The 12,786-nt window shown below is 43.7% G+C and overlaps 1 long non-coding RNA gene across 1 annotated transcript in view; it reads right to left on the reverse strand.

The window, feature by feature from the left end:
• Positions 1-2,663: 2,663 nt before the first annotated feature.
• Positions 2,664-12,786, reverse strand: part of LOC123330702 — a 28,458-nt gene continuing 18,335 nt past the window's right edge. The window contains exon 2 of the long non-coding RNA XR_006546774.2: positions 2,664-2,827. This is a non-coding gene — a long non-coding RNA (uncharacterized LOC123330702). The remainder of the gene's footprint in view (positions 2,828-12,786) is intronic.

The raw sequence follows: 12,786 nt of genomic DNA on the forward strand, positions 1-12,786 counted from the left end.
CTCTCACATCCATACATGACCACAGGAAAAACCATAGCCTTGACTAGACGAACCTTTGTCGGCAAAGTAATGTCTCTGCTTTTGAATATGCTATCTAGGTTGGTCATAACTTTTCTTCCAAGGAGTAAGCGTCTTTTAATTTCATGGCTGCAGTCACCATCTGCAGTGATTTTGGAGCCCCCAAAAATAAAGTCTGCCACTGTTTCCACTGTTTCCCCATCTATTTCCCATGAAGTGATGGGACCAGATGACATGATGTTCATTTTCTGAATGTTGAGCTTTAAGCCAACTTTTTCACTCTCCACTTTCACTTTCATCAAGAGGCTTTTTAGTTCCTCCTCACTTTCTGCCATAAGGGTGGTATCATCTGCATATCTGAGGTTATTGATATTTCTCCTGGCAATCTTGATTCCAGCTTGTGTTTCTTCCAGTCCAGCGTTTCTCATGATGTACTCTGCATATAAGTTAAATAAGCAGGGTGACAATATACAGCCTTGACGTACTCCTTTTCCTATTTGGAACCAATTTGTTGTTCCATGACCAGTTCTAACTGTTGCTTCCTGACCTGCATACAGATTTCTCAAGAGACAGGTCAGGTGGTCTGGTATTCCCATCTCTACAGAATTTTCCACAGTTTATTGTGATCCACAAAGTCAAAGGCTTTGGCATAGTCAATAAAGCAGAAATAGATGTTTTTCTGGAACTCTTTTGCTTTTTCCATGATCCAGCGGATGTTGGCAATTTGATCTCTGGTTCCTCTGCCTTTTCTAAAACCAGCTTGAACATCAGGAAGTTCATGGTTCACATATTGCTGAAGCCTGGCTTGGAGAATTTTGAGCAATACTTTACTAGCATGTGAGATGAGTGCAATTGTGCGGTAATTTGAGCATTCTTTGGCATTGCCTTTCTTTGGGATTGGAATGAAAACTGACCTTTTCCAGTCCTGTGGCCACTGCTGAGTTTTCCAAATTTGCTGGCATATTGAGTGCGGCACTTTCACAGCATCATCTTTCAGGATTTGAAATAGCATGGTACATATTTACAATGGACTATTACTCAGCCGTAAAAAGGGGCACATTAGAGTCAGTTCTAATGAAGTGGATGAATCTCACTAGAGGCTATAATAGGCTAGAGCCTATTATACAGAGTGAAGTAAGTAGAAAAGAGAAAAACAAATATCATATATTGACACATATATATGGAATCTAGAAAGATGGTACTGATGAACTTATTTGCAGGTTAGCAATAGAGATGCAGATGTAGAGAACAGAGAACAGACTTGTGGGGAGGAGAGGAGAGGGCAGGATGAATGGAGAGAGTAGCATGGAAACATATACACTATCATACGTAAAATAGATAACCAGTGGGAATTTGCTGTATGACACAGAGAGATCAAACCAGTTCTCTGTGACAATCTAGAGGGGTGGGATGGGGTGGGAGGTGGGAGGGAGGTTCAAGAGGGAGGGGACATATGTATACCTATGGCTGACCCATGTTAATGTATGGCAGAAACCAACACAATATTGTAAAGCAATTATCCTCTAATTAAAAATAAAATAAAAATTTTTTAAAGTTTGTGCTTGCAGGAAAGGAGCTTTAGACCTGTGGCCAGTTGGATATGTGTGTGTGTGTTCATGTGTATGTGCACGTGTGTGTGTGTGTGTGTGTGTGTGTGTGCATTTGGTTCTGTTCCAGAGTTTTCCAGTTGTTGTGTCTTTAAATAGTACTGCTTGGTGGCCATACGTATGTCTGCACGTGTGCTGGGGGAACAGGTTTGCTCCTGCTGGTGTTTGCTGAAGGAGATTGAGATGTTTCGTTAGGCTCTGAAAGGCATGAAGTGGCTCCCAGGATCCGGGAAGACTTTTCCAGCTTGATTCAGAGCCACAAATAGCAGCTGTTGGGAGTAGATTGCAGATAGACTTATTGTGCAAATGGATTTTTCCACACAGGTCAGGAACAAAGCTTCAGCCAAGAGTTCCAGAAAGGGATGTCCATTCGGTTCAGGAATTCTAAAGCACAATTGTGTCACCGAAGCTCCAAGGGAGGTGCAGAATGAGCCCAGGCAGAGAAGAACAAGGGAAAGGACATGACCATCTTTTCCTTTGCAGCTCTGGCTGGTTTAAGTAATGATCCATTACCATTTGCAACACACAGGACTGTTTTCTTATTGGTCTCTGGTTTCTGTTTCCTCTCCCCAGCTTTGGCTCTTGCCATATTCTGTTGAATCAAATGATTTCCCTCTATAAAGCTTTTCTGTGGGAGGCCAGTTAGGGGAAGAGAATGGACTCAGTTTTGCCTTTAAGTTTAGTAGCCTGCTGGGATTGAGAATTTGGGATGGCTTGGTTTGCGGTAACCATTGCATTGGTTAGCATGTGGCTATGAGATGCATTTCTGAAAGCATGAGAGTGCCTTGTTATAAAGGGAAGGAGGGAGAGGGTGTGCACCCACTCACATTCCAGAATGACTAAAGCTCCATCACTTTACTGAAGGCAAACTGACTCTAAACTCACCTGGGGTCTCTCAGCAGGATTTGTGACCAAGTCGCTGAGGTCTTCAGAGAGATATAAGGCACCAGAGGTCAGGGCAGGTAGTGAGCTCTATTTATTCTCTTATAGCAGTCAGTGATTCACTCAGTCTGTCGTTTTCATTATCCTTTATCCTTAGTGAATGATCGAGAGCAGTGGGATTTGGCATCTGTTCCCCTGGGACTTGAATCCTGGCTCCTCCTTTTCCAGGTTTGTGACCTTGGGCAAGTTCTGCACCTCTGTGTGTCCACTTTTTTTCCATAAAATTCAGATGACGGTATTTATGCTTCCTTCATGGGGTGCTGTGAGGAACAAACAAGTTAATAGATGTAAAGTGCATCAAACAGCGCCTGCCACATATTTAGCTCCTAATAAGTGTGTGCCTTATTTATTTATTAGCCCAGAGTCTTAACCACTGAACTGCTACAGAAGTTCCTGCCATAGTTATTATAAGAACTCACTTAAGAACATTTCTTCAAGTGCTAACTCATTTTTCAAGTTCTGTCCCTCAAAAGTAGTGGTCACAGAATTCAGGATCCATGAAGTGATGGGGAAACAGTGGAAACAGTGGCTGACTTTATTTTTGGGGGCTTCAAAATCACTGCAGATGGTGACTGCAGCCATGAAATTAAAAGACGCTTACTCCTTGGAAGGAAAGTTATGACCAACCTAGATAGCATATTAAAAAGCAAAGACATTACTTTGCCAACAAAGGTCCATCTAGTCAAGGCTATGGTTTTTCCAGTAGTCATGTATGGATGTGAGAGTTGGACTATAAAGAAAGCTGAGTGCCGAAAAATTGATGCTTTTGATCTGTGGTGCTGGAGAAGACTCTTGAGAGTCCCTTGGACTGCAAGGAGATCCAACTAGTCCATCCTAAAGGAGATCAGTCCTGGGTGTTCATTGGAAGGACTGATGCTGAAGCTGAAACTCCAATACTTTGGCCACCTGATGCAAAGAGCTGACTCACTGGAAAAGACCCTGATACTGGGAAAGATTGAGGGCAGAAGGAGAAGGGAACAACAGAGGATGAGATGTTTGGATGGCTTCACCGACTCAATGGACGTGGATTTGGGTAGACTCGGGCAGTTGGTGATGGACAGGGAGGCTGGGCGTGCTGCGGTTCATGGGGTCGCAAAGAGTCTGACGCGACTTGAAAGGAACTGAACTGACTTTATTTTTCTTGAAGTCTTTACTGAACTTGCTACAATATTGCTTCTGTTTTGTGTTTGTTGGATTTTTTGGCCATCAAGCATGTGGGATCCCAGGTCACTGACCAGGAATTGAACCCACACTCCCTGAGTAGGAAGGTCAAATCTTAGCCACTGGACCACAAAGGAAGTCCCGAATAGACTTTATTTTAAAAAATAGTTTTGGGGACTTCTCTCGTGGTCCAGTGGCTAAGACTCTGAGCTCCCAATGCAGGAGACCCAAGTTCAATCCCTGGTCAGGGAACAAGATCTCACATGCTGCAACTAAGACCTGGTGCAGCCAAATAAATAAAATAAAAATAAAAAATAGTTTGGGATTCACAGCAAAATTGGACAGAAAGTACAGAAACTTCTCATTTACCCATCACCCTAACACATGTGGGGTTTTGTTTTGTTTTGTTTTTTTGCTAGTTTTATCTACCACCTGCCACATGGTAAGAGAAGGTTTTCCTTCAGACTCCTTACCAGGGAAGGTTCAGAGGACTGAGTTAAGGGGAGTTTTCATCTTTCTTTCCATTATGGTTTATCACAGGATTTTTTTTTTAAAGATTTGTTTATTTACTTATTTTGGCTGTGGTGGGTCTTTGTTGCTGCATTAAGTCCTTCTCTAGTCACAGCAAGCAGGAGCTACTCTTGGTTGTGGTGTGCAGGCTTCTCGTTGCAGTGGCTTCTCTTGTTCAGAGCACAGGTTCTAGGCACACAGGCGTCAGTAGCTGCAGCTCGTGGGCTCACTAGTTGTGGCTCGAGGGCTCTAGAAGGCTGGCTCAGTAGCTGTGTTGGATGGGCTTAGCTGCTCCGCGGCATATGGGATCTTCCAAGACCAGGGATTGAACCAGTGTCCCTTGCATTGCAAGACAGATTCTTCACCACCGGACCTCCAGGGAAGCCCTATCACAGGATATCTACAATAGTTCCCCATGCTACACAATTGGACCTTATTGTTTATTCATTCTATATATAATAGTTTATATCTGCTAATCCCAAACACTTAACCCAACCTTCTCCTCCCCTCCTCCCCCTTAGCAACCACAAGTCTGTTCTCTGTGTCTATGAGTCTGTTTCTGTTTTGTAAATAAGTTCATTTGTGGCATATTTTAGATTCCACATATAAGTGATATGTATCTGTCTTTCTCGTTCTGACCTACTTCGCTTGGTATGATAATCTCCAGGTCCATCCATGTTGCTGGCATTGTTTCATTCTTTTCATGGCTGAGTGATATTCCGTATATATGTGCCCCATCTTCTTTATCCATTTCTCTGTTGACGATATTTAGGTTGTTTCCATGTCTGGGCTGTTGTGAACTATGTCTTGGCTATTGGACTGCTATGAACATAGAGGTGCATCTATCTTTTCAAATTATAGTTTTGTTTGGATATATGCCCTGGTGACTTAGATGGTAAAGCGTCTGCCTGCAATGCAGGAGACTCGGTTCAATCCCTGGGTCAGGAAGATCCCTTGGAGAAGGATATGGCAACCCACTCCAGTACTCTTGCCTGGAAAATTCCATGGATGGAGAAACCTGGTAGGCTACAGTCCATGGGGTCGCAAAGAGTCAGACACGACTGAGTGACTTCACTTTCTTTCACTTTGGATATATGCCCAGGAGTGTGATTGCCGGATCACTGTTGCTGCTGTTTAGTCGCTAAGTTGTGTCCAACTGTTGTGATCCCATGGACTGTAGCCCACCAGGCTCCTCTGTCCATGGGGTTCTCCAGGCAAGAATACTGTAGTGGGTTGCCATTTCCTTCTCGAGGGGATCTTCCTGACCCAGTGTTGGAACCCATGTCTCCTGCATTGCCAGGCGGATTCTTTACTGCTGAGCCACCAGGGAAGCCCTTGCTGGATCAAATGGTAGTTCTATCTTTAGTTTTTTGAGGAATTTCTATACTGATTTCCATAGTGATTGCGCCAGTTTACATCCCCACCATGAGTTAAGATTTTTGGGACTAGACCTCATCAGCATAATCCCTCTGAGGGAAAGGTGAAAGCTTGTGGCTGCAACCTGGGTGTCCATGAGATTCCCCTCAAGGCCTGAGATAGGTCAGGCTCTAAGGACTCCAACACTGTCACTTTATTGTCATACCCAGTGCTGCCTGTGTGTAAAGTCTGGGCAATGTGTTCAGAAAGCCCCAGGGCCAGGCCTCCTGGCTAGCTTCTGATTGATAACACAGATGAAGTTTGTTTAGAAGATCTAAGTTCCCATACTCAATAGTTCCACGAGGACAAACTATGGTGAAATTCAACGGTTGAGCCTCTTCTGTTATCAGTAAAGCTTCCTGCTGGCTGGTTGAACAAGATCCCTGTCTGTGACTTGGGCTGCTTCCTTAAACTTACTTGTGAAGTTGTCTGTGGTCAAATCACAGGGTGCTTTTATGTCCAGGACAGTCTTGGTTTTATGCCTGCTGCCCCAATAGAATTTTAACAGTGTTGTTATCCCCCAAATCTTGCCTTTCTCTGCCCACTGAAGCCAAATTTAAAAATTACAGAGACAGAGTTTGGAGGAAAAAGAAAGGTGGCCTTAATTCTCAGCCAGTGGAGAGGAGTACGCAGCAGGCTAGGGTCTCAAGAACTGTGCTCCCTGCCCCAAGGGAACCCAGGGACTTTCCATAGTCTGGGTCTCTGGTCTTTAGATAAATGATAAGGCTCAAAGTAATGAAGGTTTGCATTCTTTTTTTTTTTCTTTTTTGCTTTGTTTCAAAACTCCTATCTGGCGTCAGGTAGCCCAGGAATTGAGTCTGGCAGTCCAGTGTAGCCTAGTAATTGGGTCTTTTTGTCTCTGGATTTTTGTACTGTGGCTTTCTGGCTAAAAATGCAAAAAGATAAAAAACTACAAGAGGTGGTCCCAGGAAGGTGAGCACCGGGTACAGGATGCAATTAGCACAGAGTTAAAGGATAATAGATGCAGAATGCAAGTCATGCTGAGTTAAATGCAGGATGTAAATTACATAGAGTCAGGTTAGTTTTGAGAAAAGCAAACTTAGTTACAAACCACAGATTAGGAATAGTTAAAGTGAAAACCAGGAATGATCAAGCCTGCTCACTGTTCTCTTTATCTTCTTTGTTCTAAGAAAGAAAAACTCATTCCCCTTTTTTTCCTTTTCACTGCAACTGTGTCCCCCGTTCACTCTCAAATGGTCTCGATTTGAATGATAAATAGTGTGGTGATACTTGTACTTACTTACGTAGGACCCAGGACTGTGAATGTTTATGTAACACACACACACACACACACACACACACGCGCGCGCGCACAGATGCAAAGCTGTTTCAGCGTTATAATCAGATACATAATCAGAGTGATTAATACAGATGATGGGCTAAAGATGACTTCTTAGTCACCGTGCATTCCTTTTCTTGACGTCATCCTTAATTACAGTAATAAAAATTGAGTTGTTCAAGCTGCTAATTCCAAAGGAGTCAGTAAAACTTGTGCATAAAGTGGTTTACAAGCCTTTCCTGCATAATTTCATGTTCTTGAGCTATTTTTAAGCTGTTTACATCCTGCCAGAGATCCCTATATTGTTTCACCATATATTGGATTTAATAACAGAGCAAATATTTTTACCGAGCAAGACATTTAGTATTACAGAGAGAGAACCAGAAAGCCAAGTTCTGTGTAGGCCAAAGGGGAAATACTTGGAGAGCTCACTAAAAAGGACTGAGTAGTAAGTGATAAAGTGTAATCGATGTCATGAGCAATTATTCCACAGAGGGAACAATTTCTTCTGATTTTGATTCTTAGAGATATGAACTGGTGCTTGAAGGTCTATGGGCTGAGGTCAGGGTGAGGGTGGCATGGCATCCGGGGAGTGGGGAGGACACGGGGACAGAGGCCTCTAAGTGGAAGAATGCAATTTGACTTGTCCAGAGCAGAGTCCAAGTGGAAAATCAATAGGAGAGAAGGTGAAGAGATAGAATGGGCCAGTGACATGACAGACGCTGGTTACTATTTCATCGAAGTTGATGGCTTCATCTTCTCTGCCTGAGGATTTGGTTATCCTAGTTCAGCGCAAGTCACACCCCAGGCATCCTAAACTCCAGGCACCTGCATGTCGCCTTGATCATGTTAACCCTGTCTCTCTGTCTTTTTTAAACTTATTATTTTGTATTGGTGTATTTCCAGTTAACAATGCTGTGATTGTTCCAGGTGAACAGTGAAGGGACTCAGCCATACATATACATATACCCATTCTCCCCCAAACTCCCCTCCCATCCAGGCTGCCACATAACACTGAGCAGAGTTCCCTGTGCTTTACAGTAGGTCCTTGTTGGTTATCCGTTTAAAATATAGCAGTGAGTACATGTGCATCCTGGGGATTGAACCTAGGTGACCTGCATGGGGAACATGGCGTCTTAGCCACTGGACCACCAGGGAAGTCCCTGAACATTTTTTAGATAAGAAGCTTTAAAAAAAGAAGAAGAAAACTAACATTCAATGTCCTGGCAAAGAAATTCATTCCCATGGCTTCATATTTTTAAGTTTGTATTTCCATTGAGAGAGAGAGAGGAGAGAGCAGGCGCGTGGTCACAGAGGTCAAGGGAGGAGGGGGTGGTCTCGCAGTGCCCACTGCCATAGTCCTAGCTCTGCCCCTGCTGCTCCACTGGACAGGCTCTGACAAGGTCACTATCACCCCCACTCACTGCCACGTCTTGCAGTCAGCTTTCAGACACCCTTTCTTGACTTCTTGGTAGCCTGGGACTCTGGTGGTAGGCACCCCTGGTTTCCCTACATTCCCTGTTGGCGTGTATTGTGGACTCTTCTTCCCGTGTCTGACTCTTCAGCCACAGTTCTGACCTCAGCCTTCTGTTTTTCTCTCCCATATACTCTTTCCAAGTGTTTCATCCTCTTCTAGTAGCTTAAGTGGCTACCAGGCTGTCTTTCAAAATGCACTCCTAATCAACTGATTCCCTTGTTAAAATGAAACCTAGGAATGGCTTCCATTACCCGAGTGATAACATTCAAACTCTTCCTGGAGGCACAGGAGGTTTTTTTCAGCATCTCTTTGCACCTCCACCTCCTAACCACCTTCCATCCCAATCCTTTCCTCCTCCCATTCCCCTTCATACCTCCATGTCACCCAGTTACATCGTCACTGTATCTGGAATGTGCCATGCTATTTCTTGCTCCCACACCTTTGACCCCAGCTGGAACACCTAACTATACCCTTCCCTACCTGGAAAAACTTATTCATCCTTTGGGACACTGCTTGGAGGTCACTTCATTCATAAAGCCTTCTGTCACCTTCCTGTGGAGTTCATGCATTCATTCAATCATTCATTCATTCATTCAAAAAATATTTATGTTCAAGACCCTGAACTAAGTTTGAGTGCTGAGGTCAAGAATCCTCACAGTTCACACTTCATATCATAGTTCTTATCTCATCAATACTATTGACCTATTTACATTAATAGCTACTTCTATAGTCACATCTTGAGGGCAAGAATGATGACTTATTCATCTTTGAACCCCAGTGATAGAAGGTACTAAATATGTTTGTTCAATTAAAGGAGAATGATTACTGAGAAAAGGCCTTTGGGGTTGACCATTCAAATGCTTTTGATAATCTTTGGATGTCTGCATGATAAAATTTAGGGTCAGGGATGGAAAGAATGAGTTCCTTTTCCCCAGGGGTTAAGGAGAACCCAGGAACTGGTCCAGCTGTAGCCACATGCTTGAGAAGTACATTCATAAGAAAGGGTAGGAAACAGGATGGCAGCAATATTGAGTGATGAGGGTGTTCAGAGGACTTCAAAAGACATAGGGAAGAGCCCATGGGAAATAGACTTAAGATGCTGGTGAGGGACTTCCCTAGGGGTCCAGAGTTTAAGACTCCACCTCCTAATGCAGGGGTGCAACTTTGATTCCTGGTTGGGAAACTAAGGTCTCCCATGCTGCGCAGTGAGGCCAAAAATTTAAAAAAAAAAAGATGCTTTTGAGTGGGGTCAGTGACAGAAGCCATCCTAAAGGAGATCAGTCCTGGGTGTTCATTGGAAGGACTGATGTTGAAGCTGAAACTCCGATACTTTGGCCACCTCATGCGAAGAGATGACTCATCGGAAAAGACCCTGATGCTGGGAAAGATTGAGGGCAGGAGGAGAAGGGGACGACAGAGGATGAGATGGCTGGATGGCATCATCGACTCAATGGACATGGGTTTGGGTGGACTCCGGGAGTTGGTGATGGACAGGGAGGCCTGGCGTGCTGTGGTTCATGGGGTCACAAAGAGTCAGACACGACTGAGCTACTGAACTGAACGACTGAATGACAGAAGCAAAGAGTCAAAGGTGACTAGGTTTATTTCAGGGGGGAAAGGAAAGCAGACCAGATGGATCTTGCACAGGCCTGGAGATAACCCTTCCTCTAAGGTGGAAGAGAGGAAAGAAATCACCAACAGAGAAAGAACAAGTAATAGCAACTGCTTGTAGTACCTCCCTGGTACCAGATCCTTTACATTTTAATTTCACTTAATGCCCACACAGTCTTCATTTTCAGATGAGGAGCATGGCTCAAAGCAGCGATCCCCAGTCTTTGGCACCAGGGACTGGTTTCATGGAAAACAATTTTTCCATGGACTGGGGGTGGGAGGGATGGTTTCAGGATGATTCAGGCACATCACTTTTATTGTTCACTCTATTATTATTACATTAGCTCCATCTCAGATCACCAGGTATTAGATCCTAGAGGTTGGGGATGCCTGGCTCAAAGCATCTCAGTGACTCTCCACTCTGGCTATACATTAGAATCACCTAAACTGTGACTCTAGGTATTCCAGCTTCTCTGATTTCATTTGATCTGTGATAAGACACTGGCGTCTAAAATTTTTAAGCTCCTCAAGTGACTCTAATGTATAGTCAGAGTGGAGTACCATGTAAGGAATTTGCTGGAGGTGGTTCACTTGCTGGGATGGAATTTGACTCTGGTCAGCCTGGTTCCAAAACCAGAACGCTTTCCCCTAGGGCAGCGATTCTCAGTGTGAGGCCCCTGAAACTCTTCTAAAAAGTGGGGGCCCTACTTACCTGTTAACCTACTAAGTCAGAAGCTCTGGGGGTGGGGGCTTAGCAATCTGGTAAAGCCAGCCCTCTCACAGCTCTGATGCACAATCCAATGGGAGAATCACTGCTCTAAAGGCTTGCTGTGCCTGAGTGGTAAGTTGCTCAGTTGTGTCTGACTCTTTGCGACCCCATGGACTATAACCTGCCGGGCTCCTCTGTCCATGGGGATTCTCCAGACGAGAACACTGGAGTGGGTTGCCATGCCCTTCTACTGTGAAATCTTTCCAACCCAGGGATCGAACCCGCATCTCTTACATCTCCTACATTGGCAGACAGGTTCTTTAACACTGAGCCACCAGGGAAGCCCCCAAAGCCTTGCTACTCAAAGCAAAGTTGTGACCTACACGTGCACAGCATCAGCATCTTCTGGGAATGTGTTAGAAATGTGGGACCTCAGGTCCTACCCCAGACGCACTGATCCAGTCTCTGTTTTTGGCATGTTCCTGTCTTTTTTGCATGTGCTCTATTTTTATTTATTTACTTTATTATTTTCTTATTTATTTAAAGTTATTTTTGGATCTTCGTTGTTGCTCACGGGCTTTCTTTAGCTGCTTTGCTCAGGCTTCTCAGTGTGATAGCTTCTCTGGTTGGGGTCTAGGGCACGCGGGCTTCGGTGGTTGCAGCATGTGGGCTCAGTAGTTATGGCGCCTGGACTTGGTTGCCCCACGGCATTGTGGAGTGTGGAATCTTCCCATATCAGGGATAGAACATCAACCCTGTATCCCCTGCACTGGAGGTCAGAATCTTAACCACTGAACCACCAAGGAAGCCCCTGTGTGTGCTTTAAAATTTGAGATCAGTAGATCCCAAACCTGGTTGACAATCAGAATTAACTAGGGAGTTTTGTTTCTTTGTTTTTTTAAAGTATAAATTCCCTAGGTATCCCAAGTTTCTAGTTCATTAGGTCTGAGGTCATACCTAGCTCCTTTTTTTAAAGCTCCCCATAAGTGTGATGATCAGTTAAGTTTGAGGACCACTCTCCTCTACAACGCTGCCTCCCTGCAGAAAAGAAAATTTTCTGAGTATACTCCTTGTTCCCAGGTACCTCAGAAGATGTTTTCCTCACAACGAGCTTGCCAGATTTAGCAGATGAAATTATAGAATGTCCAGTTCAACTTGAATTTCAGATAAAGAGTAAATACACTTTTAGTATAAGTGTGTCCCAAATATTGCATGTATTATATAATTAAAATTATTTTCAATAGTAAAAAATTTTAATTTAGTGAATTTGCTAGGAAAAAAATTTTAATTTAATAAATTTGATCAATTTAAATTCAGTCAAAATTGTTTAGAAATTATTGTTTACCTGAAGTTCAGATTGACTTGGGCATTCTGTATTTTGTTTGGCAACCCTACTCACAACAGTAGCAGAGTTTCAAGAATAAATTTGGCATAACTTTAGGGAGAGGAGGAAGAGACAGAGTACTCCAGGCCTCAACAAGAAGTGGATGAATGAATGGCTGGATGTCAGAAACCTCATCATCACTTATCTGTTTGCTTAAGCTAAATATGCCTGAGGCTGCAGTGAGAAACAGCTGTCACACAGCCACAGCTCACAACCACACAGATTTCTTTCTTGTTCGTGTTTCGTGTCCATAGACATCAGCTGCATCTCCTTTTCTTTTCTTTTTTTTTTGCATCTCCTTTTCATTCTGTGATCAAGTCTCATGGGAACCTTCTCATGAGGATATTTGTGGTTTCACAAAAAAGGAAAAAAAGGAAGTGGTTGGCCAGGTAGTTTAGTTATTCGTAAAGCTACAGTGATCAAATATCCCACTTTGCCCAGATGGGGGGTTTCCTGCGCCAAAACCACAATGGTTCTGGGCAAATCAAAATAGTTAGTACCCTGGTAAAGCTTCTATCTGAAAGTGGCACATTTACTGGTGTTCACATTCCACTGGCCAAAAAAGGTCACATGACCAAGTTTGTCATCAATGGGGTGAACATTTACAAAGCCTCCAGTAGCCAGGGACCCATAGAGGAGGGAATGACTATT

Source organism: Bubalus bubalis, chromosome 20 (assembly GCF_019923935.1).
Source record: "Bubalus bubalis isolate 160015118507 breed Murrah chromosome 20, NDDB_SH_1, whole genome shotgun sequence".
NCBI classification, from domain to species: Eukaryota; Metazoa; Chordata; class Mammalia; order Artiodactyla; family Bovidae; genus Bubalus; species Bubalus bubalis.